Below are 12,692 nucleotides of genomic sequence, written 5' to 3'. Positions count from 1 at the left end.
TTCGTTAAGGCCGAAATTCTGGGAATTTCGACCTTAACGAATCGCAAAAGGCTTGATACATCTAGGCCTAGATCCCTGCGATAACCGCGGTTAACGCGGCTATTTTTATCGCTTCGCGTGCCCGGGTCCGGCTTGTTAATAGTGCGATCTTGACTTTGCGACTATTTTGCTGTTGCTTTGTGAAGGAACGCCTACTTGGCATCTAATTAGCGATGCGAGGCGTTAGTAAAACTGGTGCTAACATGCGCTAATGCATGTTAGCGGCACATTGATGATATGGAGATAAATATAGCGCCGCTTTTCGGCCGAAAACGGCTGCTAAAGTGGCGATGTTGGGCTTGAAAATATGCCCCATGGAGTGTTGCATAGCCTACAAAGCTCTGTATGACACTGGCCCTGGGTTCCTAAAACAAGCATTCAAATGGTGCGAACCCAGTAGAAATCTGCTTTCCCAGGGAGCAGAGAACGTCACATCCTCTAGATTAAAGAAGGTGAAATGGCCAACAAAAATTGGAATCTCTCCCGCCCACCATCAGGGTTGCCCCTTCCCTGTTTGCCTTCAGAAAGCTATTAAAAAATCATTTTTTCCCCTTTGTCCCAGTGGGGTACTTATGGATGTTTTAATTGCACACACACGTTCACTCTGACAAAATAATTTTGTACAAGTGTGTTACCTCCCTGTGTTTATTTGCTATCAAATTGTTTGAGAATATATATATATATATATATATATATGTTTAATAATTAATTTCATTCAGGGCTCATCCAGTTGTGCAAACGGTTCTTTCTAGCACAAAGCCACCTCAGGGTAGACAAACACTCTATACATTTTTTAACATAACTTAAGAAGTGCTCCAGGCGAAAGAGGAGAGTGTCGACTCGTCACTCACTCTGAGGTTAGCCGATGGTGAGGTGGGCCGATCAGCTGACCCATGCTGAGTGCCTCACTGGGCAGAAGGATACTGTGAATGAAACGACAACAAACCAATGCGTGACCAGGGCGGCTGAAGGGCACCATAAATGAGTATATTAGATATAGCATTTTAGAAAAAAGCTTAAAAGCTCTTGGCTAACGCCACACCTAAATATAAGCAGTGGTGAAGTCAAAAGGTTTGACTTTAGAGCCAGCAATTTGTCAATTCTAGTTTTGTTTTGTACAACTTTATTGTTTGACAATACTCCGGGCCCTCATCAATCTACAACAAACATTGCCACAGTCCAAACGTTTATTTTGACTCCAGAAACACACATTATAGTAGCACTTCTTGGCAATGAAGGGAATAACTTTTTGTATGGATTTGTTTCTTGTGAAAGCGAAGCATGCCATAACTGATAGTGAAGTCAGCCAAGTGCTGAATTGGGCTGATACATTGCCCTTAATGCATGCTGGGGATTAATGGATGGAGTCTGGCTGAAACCCCATTAAGTAACTATGTCACTATCACATAATGTTAGTAAAATCAGAAGGTCTTGGCCAATATAGACCTAAAAATGTGAATCATTCTGGCAAGGAAGAAAGAAAGAGAAGAGGAAAGAGGGGAAAAGAAAGAGAGAGGGGAAAAAGAGATGGAAAGAGAAAGACAGAAAGAAGGAACAAGTAAGAGAAAGAAAAAGAAAGAAAAGAAAGAGAACAAACAAGAGAAGAAAGAGAACGAAAGAAAGAAAGAAAGAAAGAAAGAAAGAAAGAAAGAAAGAAAGAAAGAAAGAAAGAAAGAAAGAAAGTTGGGAAAAAAGAAATAAGGTATAAAAGAAAAAGATAAAGAAAGAAAGAAAGAAAGAGAAGAGGAACGTGAGGGAAAGAAAGAGAGAAGGGAAAAAGGAAAGAAATAGAGACAGAAAGACAAAGTCAGACAGAAGGAAAGAGTAAGAGAAAGAAAGAATGAGAGAGTGAGAAAGAAAGAAAAGAAAGAGAACACACAAGAGAAGAAAGAGAAAGAAAGAAAGAAAGAAAGAAAGAAAGAAAGAAAGAAAGAAAGAAAGAAAGAAAGAAAGAAAGAAATGATAAGTTGATGCAGAACAGTTTCAATTGGACACATCAGGTATGCTGTGAAATAGCAGCAGTCAGAAAACCAAAGCACTCCAAAAATAAAATTACAACAACATTGAGAGGAGATGAGATATGAGAAAGAGGGAATGTGCAGCAGACCACATCAGGCCCTAAACACAAAGGCAAAACTAAAATGATGACAAAGTAAAAACAAAAAACAAAAACACTGGCACTGAAGAGAACTAGTTTGTTAGAGTCTGCACTCCTTGTGAGAGAGCAAAATGCAGTCACTCAAGTGAAGCTAACCGGTGGCTTAAGTAGGCTGCCCACACCGCAGCGGGCGGAAGCAAAATTTGAATGACACAACAACAGACCAATGGATGAGGGGTGGCTTAAAGCCCCTATATGTAAGTAGACTGTACATTTTTTTTGTGAAATCAGAAGGACTTGGCTAACACCAGACCTAACAATGAATCATTGCAGACTGTTGGTGCCAGTCCCATCAGAGGCGCTGGAGTCCTCCAGACGCTGCCGTGTTTGCTAATGCAAAACCTTGAACCCAGAGGCATGTCCTGGGCTGTGTAACAGGAGGCAGGGTTCAACGCCTATGCAGCTCTGTGGTATAAGTGGGCCCTGCAGAGCCCTGTGCAGGAGAGCACCACAGTTCAGAGCACCGACACCAACGGCGGAGAGGCAGGTGCGCTCAGGTGAGGTCATGTGCCGGAAGGTGCCCTTGCACCTTTCGTATGTACTTTTCATGTTTTAGATTGGGTATGGTTAATTTTTAATTTGTAAAGTTGTAAGGTTTGTGTACGACAACAGCCTAAGGGTGAGGGAAGGTTAGCGTAGAAGGCACTGAGGACTGTGGGTTCCTGAAAACCCAACATTCCCCTTGTATGCTTGTAATTTATATGTGGTGACACAATTATCAGGACTCACTACCCTGGAGCATTTCATTTTACACAAATCTGGTGTAACTGGACAGTGCCCAAGTCACCAGGAGAATGCACTGAGGAGGGCATGATGTGGGCCCACTTTTCCATCCTTGGGTGGACACCTGACTTCCAATCTCAGCGTCTACAGACTGTACATCTTCTCCTCTACGCTGCATGTTGGACTGTACATCCTCTACTGTAATCTGCATTACACACTCTACATACCCGCCTGCACTCTGAATGTCAGACTGTACATCCTCTCCTGTACTCTGCATGTAGTGACTGCACACTATACCTTACTCTGCATGTTAGTGAGTGTCTACTGTCCCTTACTCTGCATGTTAGAGAGTGTCTACTGTCCCTTACTCTGTATGTTAGTGACTGCACACAGTGCTGTACCTTGCATGTCAGAGATCCCTTATGGTGCTCTACTCTGCAAGATAATGACTGTATGCAGTACTGTACTCTGCATGTCAACAACCACACACAGTACAGTACTCTGCATGTTAGTGGCTGTCTACAGTGCTGTACTCTGTATGTTAAAAACTCCACATGGTAATGTACTCTGCACACCAGTGAGTGCACACAGTGCTGTACCTTGCAGTCAGAGACCCCATACGGTGCTGTGCTCTTCATGTTAGTGGCTGTTAGTGTTAGTGCTGTGCTCTGTATGTTAGAGACTCCATGTGGTACTGTATTCTGCATGTTCGTGACTGTATACAATGCTGTACTTTGCAAGTAAGAGACGGCACGCATTACTGGACTCTGCATGTTATTGGTTGTATACAGTGCTGTTCCCTGCATGTCAGAGATTGCACATGGTACAGTACTCCGCTTGTTAGTGACTGCACACAGTGCTGTACCTTGCATGTCAGAGACCACATATGGTACTGTACTTGGCTTGTTAGTGACTGTATACAGTGCTGTACTTTGCAAGTAAGAGACTGCACGCAGTACTGGACTCTGCAAGTTAGTTACTGTAAAAGCGTATCTGGTTTTAGGTTTAAACCTGTAATCACTGATAAAACCCCACCAAAGGAAAATTGCCATCACCGGTGTAAACATATAAACACTGAAAAAACACCTTTGCAACCACAAACTAAGTGTCATTCAAAGAAAGGAAACAATGAGTGAAAGAGTAATTTGTATTTCTTCCTGAAGGGGTCAATGCAATGTAACTTTCTTATACAAGGTAGCATCAAGAAAGACTCGACTAACATTATTCTGCTTGAGTTTTGTTGTTTAGGGGTGTCACTAAAACATTGTCTCTTCTTCCTTCTTTTTTTTAAATTTTGTGGTCTTTGGTTTAAAGATGAAGTGTTTAGAAGCATGTTTTGGGTCTTATTTAGTTATTTTATAAACTGTACAGAATCGGGAAATATCAAAATCTTATTTGATATTTTGGCTATATTTGATTTCACTGATAGATAAAATGGCTGGTTTCATAAGAATCTTTCCTAAAACGTACCATTACATTTACCCACAGAGAATGGGTAAAATCCTTTGATACATCAGCCCCCTTTCTAGCGAGTCAGTTTTGAATGTTAGTGAATTGCCAAACACCCAAGGCTTTAAACATTCAATGCAAGATGAAGTTACAGGTATATGTGAAAAGAATCTTGTCACCAAGAATCTGAGATAGTGGTGAAAACATGACACCAGACGTTTGGTAAATCATGGAACGGAGTGTCACTTAGAATGCTGCTGAAAAAAGTTCCTACCAAATTCAATAAAGATTGGAGTGATATTGTTTGTAGTTGCAGTAAATCAGCTATGTAGATGAAAAAGTTGTATGATGGCCTGTCAAAATCGATACTTGAGCTGAAGTGCTTCCCTGTAAGAGATCCTTGTCACTTGCTTGATGGTATGCTGAAAGCATCTTTACAATCTTCAGAGTTAATGAACAATGCTATTGACTTTGTAGTCAATTCTGATGCAGTAAAATATATTTGGACCTCATATACCCTGGGCACACGCTATCCAGATACAAGCAATATCAGTGCAGAAAGCAAGCAATAATTAAAATTAAATTAAAATTTCATAAACATTGGAAAAACATTGTTTCTGTTGTTTTTAATGGCTCGAAAATGTGTAACCACTGATAACGACTGTTTTTTTAAGATATCGAAAAAACTGAAAAAACCCCACCAGAATTTACCCAAAATAGAAACTGAAAACAGGACAGCCTATGTATACAGTACTGTACCCAGCATGTCAGAGACTGCACATGGTACTGTACTCTGCTTATTAGTGACTGCACAGTGCTGTACTTTGCATGTCAGAAATTCCCACATGATGCTGTACTCTGCTAGATAGTGGATGTACAGTGTACCTGGCCATTGATGGAACCACTGGTACTACCAGACTGCATGCAGTGCTGTACTCTGCAAGGCACATCCCACACTGACGGAACCACTGGTCTACGGAGGGTGTGCACAGTGCTGTAATTTGCAAGGCATGGCCTCCACTGATAGAATAACGGGTGCTACGGAGACTGCATACAGTGATGTACTCTGCAAGGCACATACCCCGCTGACAAAATCACTGGTCTACTGACGGTACGCACAGTGCTGTAATCTTCAAGGCACGGCCTCCACAGATGGAACTGCAGGATCTACAGAGACTGTGTACAGTGCTGTACTCTGTAAGGCGTAGTTCCCCACAGATGGAACCGCTGGTTCTACAGAAACTATGCAAAGAGCTATACTCTGCGAGACATGGCCCCCCCACAGATGGAACCACTGGTTTTAAGGAGACTGCGCACAGTGCTGTACTCTGTAAGGCGTAGCCCCCCACAGATGGAACCGCTGCTTCTATAGAAACTGTGCACAACGCGGTTCTCTGCAAGGAGTGGCCCCCAATGACGGAACCGATGAATCTACAGAGACTGCCCACAGTGCTGTAGTCTGCAAAGGCTTGCCCCCCCACTTATGGAACCGCTGGTTCTACAGAGACTGCGCACAGTGCTGTAATCTGCAAGGCCTGGCCCACACAGATGGTACTGCTGGTTCTACAGAGACTGCAAACAGTGCTGTAATCTGCAAAGCATGACCCCCATAGATGGAACAGCCGGTTATACAGACACTGCAAACAGTGCTGTACTCAGCAACGTATGGCCTCCCACTGATGGAACCCCTGGTGCTACGAACACTGCACACAGTGCTGTACTCTGTAAGTAGAGGACCCCCACTGATGGAACCGATAGGTTCTATGGAGACGGTGCACAGTGCTGTACTCTGCAAGCAGTGGCCTCCCACTGATGAAACCGCTGGTTATACTGAGACTGCATACAGTGCTGTACTCTGGAAGGCTTGCACCCCTTCTCCCCCCACTGATGGAACCACCAGTTCCTTGGAAACTGTGCATAATGCTGTACTCTGAGAGGCATGGCCCCCCACTGAATAAACTGCTGGTTCTGAAGAGACTGCGCAGCATTGTACTCTGCGAGGCTAGGCCTCCCACTAATGGTACTGCTGGGACTACAGAGATTGTGTACAGTGCTGTACACTGCAAGGTGTCGCCTCTCACTGATGGAACTGTTCATTCTACAGAGACTGCACACCTTGCTGTACTCTGTAAGGCATGACACGCCGGAGATGGAACCACTGTTTCTACAGAGACTGCACACAGTGCTGTAATCTGCAAAGCATGACCCCCATAGATGGAACAGCCGGTTATACAGACACTGCAAACAGTGCTGTACTCAGCAACGTATGGCCTCCCACTGATGGAACCCCTGGTGCTACGAACACTGCACACAGTGCTGTACTCTGTAAGTAGAGGACCCCCACTGATGGAACCGATAGGTTCTATGGAGACGGTGCACAGTGCTGTACTCTGCAAGCAGTGGCCTCCCACTGATGAAACCGCTGGTTATACTGAGACTGCATACAGTGCTGTACTCTGGAAGGCTTGCACCCCTTCTCCCCCCACTGATGGAACCACCAGTTCCTTGGAAACTGTGCATAATGCTGTACTCTGAGAGGCATGGCCCCCCACTGAATAAACTGCTGGTTCTGAAGAGACTGCGCAGCATTGTACTCTGCGAGGCTAGGCCTCCCACTAATGGTACTGCTGGGACTACAGAGATTGTGTACAGTGCTGTACACTGCAAGGTGTCGCCTCTCACTGATGGAACTGTTCATTCTACAGAGACTGCACACCTTGCTGTACTCTGTAAGGCATGACACGCCGGAGATGGAACCACTGTTTCTACAGACACTGCACACAGTGCTGTACTCTGTAAGGCGTGGCCTCCACTGATGGAACCCCTGTTTCTACAGAGACTGCGCACAGTGCCGTACTCTGCGAGACATGGCCTCCCACAGATAGAACCACTAGTTCTTTGGCAATATAATCAATGATGAAGCCTCTGACCCCTGCCTTATATGCTTCCCATATATAATTCATTTGAACACCTTCAGTTATAGTAAGAGCAAAGAAGTCAGTGGAGAATTGTTCCAATGTATCTATGAATGTACTATCTTTGGATTAACAATTTTTGAATCTCCATTGATTAGTATGAGTAGGTTGTGGGAACAAGTCCAGTCAACAAGGAGAGAAGCGAGTTTGAATATGATATCAAGCCCTGGCACACATACGGACAGTGTTTCAAGTTAATAACTTATATCAGATAAACAAGCATGGATCATATAAATCAATTTAATGTTTAATTGTTGTAGCTCCAGCCAACACGTGTTTCGTCGATCGGGACAAGGGACCCGCGACTTCCTCAGGGCTGAAAAACATATATGGAAACAAGGTGTAAGCCCAAACATATGGGCACTATTATTACATTCTTAACCTGTGATATACAAGTGGTCCCAGCTGTGCTCATAATATCAATAAACATCAGAGGCAAATCTACAAATGTGAACCAATCATTTTTCGCGTTAGTGCCTGTTGGTGTGATATAAAATCTTGCAATGTTTGGTACATGAATCGATGGTGTTAGATAATGTCTAACGTGGTGAGCACATCAACATTCACATCTGAGGGTAAAATCTGGGTGGAGTGATGGATATGAATATATATACATCTGTACAGATTTGGTGGGGGGACATAGGCGATTATTTATAGACACCACAGAAAGGTACGCTCAGCCATTATGTTAACAGTGTGCTGTAGAACGTAATCGCTGGGTGGAAGCCCAGGCCTACCTTTTTGTGTTCAGTGTAGATTGTGGAGCCTACAATATATGTCAAAAAATATCATGAGAATACTATAAGGTCAGCCTGTGTCAAGTTTGTAAAATATTAAGTGTCGCAAATAAATAGTCTGCCCTGAAGGTATATTGAAAGAAAACTACATACTATCTGGGCAAAGAAACCTCCATAGATGAGTTAGGGCCATATGTAGGTAAATACAATTTACCAATTCTAAAATACCGAATTTTACAGATTTGGTATTTCAGAATCGATAAATGGTATGTAGTATTGATTCGGTCATTTTTACCGAATCGGTAAAATTCGGTAAGTAGCGATTCGGTATTTACCGATTCGGTGTTCCCCATTCAGGCCCATAGGAATGAATGAGAATTACCGTTTCAGTAAATACCGAATCGGTAATAGGGGGAAGACTGACAAGGGTGGTAGGGTGGCACATTGACACCCTGTTGCACCCCTGAATAGTGCATGGGTGCACATGTGGCACACATACATGCCCTAAGGGCATGTATGTCTGCCACATGGCACTTTGGAAAAGCACAAATTTGCTTTTTCACAGGTTCTCAATATTTACCACCAACTTGTAGTTGGTGGTAAATAACGAATCCTTACATGAAAAATGCACTCACTTGAGTGCTCCCTACATTAAGGATTCGGTAATTTACCGAATCGGGTATTTAAGAATTCGGTAATTTACCGATTCCTTAAATTACCGATTTGGTAAATTACCGAATCCTTAAACTAGGCCCCTACATCTCAAATGCCTAATACCGGTCGGTAACGGGCGAAATTCAGTAATTTCGGCCGTTACCGACCGGTATTGGGCTACCTACGTCAGGCCCTGAGTCCCCCAGAATGAATCGCTTTTGTAAAGGATTTTTGCATTTTATCAGGGTTAGAACTGGATATAAAACGACAATCTTTAAATGGGACCATTGATTGATTGCACTCCCCACCCACAGTAAAGTTTTCTTGAGAACATGTTTGTAGTAAGCTGAACAAATGGTCCTAAATTGGAACATCACTCTGGAGGGACCAAACACATTACATATAGATAGTAGAACATTATTAATTTTAATGGTCAAAAGTAGTCAGATATTTGTAAAATTCTTCCAGTTAACAGTAATCTGTTGAAAAGCAACAGCTATTAGTAAGTCAATGATCTGAACATTTAGTGTATTATGTTCCCAACAAGGAGATAGACTCCCTAACAAAATATGAGTGGAAAAAAAGAGGTTTGAGTGTGAAAGAATGGTGGTACAATGTTTGTCATAATCATAGATTAGATACTGCTTTTGTTTTTCCTCTTCACATGGCAACGAAACGTAGTAATGTGTGGCTCCCTATAACGTTATACCTTGATGTATGTGCTACACGTTCATTTAATTTATGTCCCTCCCAGCAAAAAGTCTCCAAACCCCCTTAAATTGACCTTAACGCTCCTCTATACCTCATTTTTATCATCTTTTCTTATTGCTTATTTTGTTATCTTTCTGTTGTTAGCCTCATTTGTCTCTCTAGAGCCTGCACTACATATTATTATTGATGCATTGCTTCATTTGACCATCATTACTTCTATTTTTATACTACTTTTATTTATTGTATTGACACCTTTTCTTGATCAATAAAATTCCTTTTGAACTTAAAAGTAGTCAGATAGCATTCTTATCTTTAACTACAACTATGTCTTCCCGGGCTAAGGATTTATGAACTAGGATCATGGCACAATTTTATGATTAATAGCAGGAGAAGAAAAAACATTGCCCACCTATTGTTTTTCAAAATAAATCATATCACTTTCCAGAAAGTGGATTTCCTGTAGTAACACAATGTGACATTTCAGCCTAGATATGGGAGTCAATATTCTGTTTTGTTTTTATAGGATTAAGTGCTATAACATTTTATGAATCAATACAGATACTACCCCTAAAATAGAGCAGAAAAATACTATATATATATATTGACAAAACAAGTATAATAAAGGATAAAACGAGGCAAGCAACTAAGATGCAGATAAAGATTAACCAATAAAAATTGTATAAAAGAAGATGAGAAATACCAGATGGATAGGCTGGAAAGGAAATAGGCAGGAAAAACAGAAGAAGAAAAGGGAGAAAGACATAGGAGGGAAACAACAATAAGAGTAGGGAGGAAGAGGGGAACAACAGGGGATCACCAAACGCCCCATGGTAGTTGAAAAATAAATAGTAAAAAGCAGAAAGACCATGAATAAAAACAGAAAACCATAAAGAGAGAAAGTTGCGGAGCATAAGAGCAGAGAATCATACAGGGGCCTTTCCACCGGCCTGGAGGAGTAACCAAAAGGGGAGGAAGTAATGATAAGGGGGAAAATCTTCAAATGATAAAGAATAACAGAGAGTGAGGGAGAAGAGAGGGAACCAAGGAATAAACCGTGAGCATAACGATGTAGGAAAAGCGGTATGAACACCTACATAAGTAGAAATACCCCAACAGACCTCATACTACATTCGCTGGGCTTTGTGAGTACGGGACAGCCATTATAAGGTATGTAGTGGACACTGGCTAGTCGAGATGTCTAACTCCATAATGATTGCTCTAAACTTGGTCATGTTTGGTATCAAACATGTTGGAATCATGCAACTACGCCGATTCCACTGTTAGTTGCATGATACCATTTAGTGGGAGCCCCTTAAAGGACCACTCAATATCTACCTGTGTAACCTTACAGGGTCTGCCTGCCAGCCCATGTGGTTTCCAACCTTCGACAGTGTTCTGCTCTCTTGCAGATGAGCTTAACTCATATTTACAAATAAGGGTTTGCCCAAATGATGAAACAATATCTGGGCAAGGACCAATCTAGACTAGAGAAAATGGTATTTTATGGAATGAATTATTACAAAAGTAATTTCCATCGCGAAAGCTTAAGTAGTCACTGGTGATGTATTTGATTATACAAAATATTATTTATTCTGTTTTTTTAACATGCATAGTAATATTTGCTCCAGGTTCAGGAGCCTGATGTGTGCATAATTAAAACATTTATGACATACATGTATACCTATATTACACAAAATAAACAAATAAAAAGCAAAGACAATTTAAACTGTGCTGTACAAATTCTGACTTTACAATTTGTGTAGCAACTCAAAACTTTCTTCAGTCTTCCAATTGTTTATACATACTATGGCTGTGCTTCCTAATTTTTGCTCAGTCCATACAGGAGGCAGTCTATAGCCGGAGGAACAGGTTTGCCCTCTGTTTCCTAGTGTGTCCAGAGAATTATCACCTCCAGAGATTTACAAATATAAAAAAGTAGACTCCTCCAGGTGGTGGTGTTGATGCATTTCGGCTCTTTAAAATTCAGAGCTTCTACAGGACAGTGGAAAAAGGTACAACCTATAAAAAAATAATACATAATACATAATGCACCTTCTTAAATATGAATGAAAAAAATGTGTTCTAGTAATTGTCATCATTTGTGCCCCAAACCCATATTTATTAACACTATTGGAGTAACAGCACCTCTTTTGAAATGACAATCTAATGCAACCCACCTGGCTGACTGGTGGCTTTACCATATGTAGCCCATAACCCGACTTTACAAGAGGTATACCCGTGTCTCAAACAGATGCAAATGCTTTTGGCCAATGAGAACCTGGAGTAAAACATACTTTTAGAATTGGGGATCTCTGGTTGGCACAGGTAGGCACTTGTGACAAGCAGGGACCCTCTCCTCTAGTCAGGGCAAGTGAGTTACCCTCTCAAAATAACCCTGCTCACCCTCTAGGTTGCGTGGCGCGAGCAGTCAAGGCTTATCTCAAAGGCGATGTAAGTTAAGCAGTTGTAACCATACACAGTAATCAAGTGACAACACTACAAATGGACACCACACTAGGGTTGTATCAAAAATAATGATCTTTTATGTAAAGGCGTAGCACAAGACCAAATAGCGTCAAAATATACCACAATACTATTAGCAATGCAGAGTTCTTGTTGAATGCGGAGTTTTTCAGTTCTGTGCAACTCTGTCCCCTGGTTCGGCTCGTACGGCAATGGGAAATGAACACAAGAGTCTAATGAGGGCAGCAGACGCTTCTGTCCGGGACGTATTAGGATGGGGGTTTGAGACGTACACAGTACCTTTGATTCGATGAGTCCGGCACGGATGAGGCTTGGTAACAGGAGGTGATGCAGCAGTGTTGTCGATCCTTATGGTGCGAACCCCGGCTCGTGTGCAGTCGTTGATGCGAGGCGGAGGGCGGGGGCCGCGTAGAGTGAGGCGGACGGTGCAGGCTGGGAGACGTTTCCTTTACGATGCGGTGTAGGAGCCGTACCTTTAAGAGCGGGGGCGCCTTTTAATCCCGGACAGCGCAGTGCCAGGCAGACAGTAGGCTGCAGGTGTGCGAGCCATACTCAGCCCTGCGGTGCGCTCGTAACGCCAATGCCAGCGGCGGAGGGCACGGCGAGCAGTGCGGTTTGATGGGGGAGGGTGAAGCGGTGTGCGGTGCGGGGCCCTCCTCTTACTGTGCGAGCTAGGCTCATGGGGGAGCGGAGTCGCTATGTTCGGGGCGCTCACCTGGCATGGGGCTTCACAGCAGTCGGGTCTTCGAGGCGCACACAGAT

The 12,692-nt window shown here is 42.7% G+C and overlaps 1 protein-coding gene across 2 annotated transcripts in view; it reads left to right on the top strand.

The window, feature by feature from the left end:
- The first annotated feature begins 2,616 nt into the window (after positions 1-2,616).
- LOC144785686 (trimethyllysine dioxygenase, mitochondrial-like) overlaps positions 2,617-12,692 on the top strand; it is a 449,852-nt gene continuing 439,776 nt past the window's right edge. For both annotated transcript variants that reach the window (XM_078664478.1, XM_078664479.1), the window contains exon 1: positions 2,617-2,694. The gene's annotated coding sequence lies outside the window, so the exon portion shown is untranslated. The remainder of the gene's footprint in view (positions 2,695-12,692) is intronic.

Source organism: Lissotriton helveticus, chromosome 10 (assembly GCF_964261635.1).
Source record: "Lissotriton helveticus chromosome 10, aLisHel1.1, whole genome shotgun sequence".
Taxonomy (NCBI): Eukaryota; Metazoa; Chordata; class Amphibia; order Caudata; family Salamandridae; genus Lissotriton; species Lissotriton helveticus.
The sequence above is the reverse complement of the archived record's forward strand: the minus strand, read 5'-3'. Positions and strand labels throughout refer to the sequence as shown.